Here is a 1,649-nt window from a genome sequence, read left to right as displayed (position 1 = left end):
CCAGGCAGATGTGCAAAAACACACTTCATGTGTGTGCTCATACACAGTCGCACACCAGCCCTAGAGATAAGTCAGTGTCTCTAGCCTGGTTCTGCTTCTCTGGAAAGCTGCACCAATGCCTGTATTTCCAGGCATGGGAGGGCATCCTAGGCAAGATCTCTGCTCCCTCCAAGGCTCCCTGCCAGGACTCTGACCTGGTTACCCCATGCAGTGCTGCATGGCACTTGGCTTTTGCCCTTTTGTTTCCTTAGGAAGACTGGAAGGGACTTCATCGATGGGAACACTTACAGTTTATCACCCTGAGACCTAGGAGACATCTCCCAGCCTAGAAGATGCAGGAGTACAGAGAAAGAGGCCTCAGGAAACAGGGGCCTGGGCCGACCCTCCACACCCATGGGGGAGAGAGCCAGGAGCCCGGAGTCAGTCCTGGGCAGCGTGACAGGTTGATACTGTGCAGGGCCTTACTCCAGCCAGGAAAGAAAGTTCTATATCCAAAGGTATCCCTGCCCCTGGGTTCTTAAGTAAGAGGCCGGAAACTGGGAATAAACAAAGCGCTCATCAATGAAGTTATGGCTAAGCCATTACTGTGTCACTCCTATGCTATGTTGTGTGCACATGTGTGTATCGGTGTTCATGTGTATGTGTGCACGGCACAGCTGCCTGCTTCCCTTGAGCACCACACAGGGACTGGTAGAAGCAACTCCAACTTCATTTTAAACAGCTCTCAAGAGCAAAGCCATAGTACTTAATCCAGATGCTAGGTCTGTGGTAAACGAGCCTTTCAGCCCTCAGGAAACCCCTTCCCTCTGGGCACCTGGAGCAAAACACTTACATGGTGGGCACGTGGAATAAGGGCAAGAGCCAAAGTCCACCTTGAAATGAATCAGGAGCTCAACAGTTTTTAGGTGTCTGCCCGAACATTTTACTGGTCCTATCTTTCCACTTCAGGGAACTGGGAATATGAATTCTCCAAAATGAGCAGAAAGCACCTTGGTGCTTGCAGCTTTGACCTTGAACTGCTGCTCTGCAGCTGGGTATGCAGGTGATGATGGCTGATTTATTTCTCTTGAGCCCTTGGTTGTCTGATTTATGGAGTTGTTGTGAGCACTAAGGATGTCCAACACTTGACAGACATCTGCTAGGTTCCTTTTTCTAGGCTCACTCTCTGGAGTCAGCAAAGTGTAGCCTTCAGGTCCAGCCCAGCTTCCTGGTGCATCTGGGCCGAGAGTATCAAGAAAACAGCCAGATCTTCCCCATCAGTGACTGTCCCTGTGTCCAGTGGTGGTAGAAATGAATCCTGGTGACAGAGCCCCCAATGTTTGCACTTTGGCCTTCAAGAAAGGTTGCTGGCCTGGTCAATGGTCTCACCTTGCCTCCCACTGATTGCCTGTGAGGGTCACAAGATTATTAGATGCAGACAGAAGGAAATATTGGTATAATCACACACACACACACACACACACACACACACACACACACACATATGAATACGGCCTGCTTAAGGTTTCTATTGCTAATTATACTTTCAACTTCATCTACATCTTTTTCAGTAGAAAAAGAGCTTAGCATAGATGGTAATAAGCTAGATTTGCATACATCTTGTATTTCATGCATCTTTTCTTAGAAGAAAGACCCAGTTCTTCCCCCTT

This window comes from Fukomys damarensis, unplaced genomic scaffold, assembly GCF_012274545.1.
Source record: "Fukomys damarensis isolate Sample0158 unplaced genomic scaffold, DMR_v1.0_HiC HiC_scaffold_7, whole genome shotgun sequence".
NCBI lineage: Eukaryota > Metazoa > Chordata > Mammalia > Rodentia > Bathyergidae > Fukomys > Fukomys damarensis.
This window is presented reverse-complemented; position numbering follows the sequence as displayed.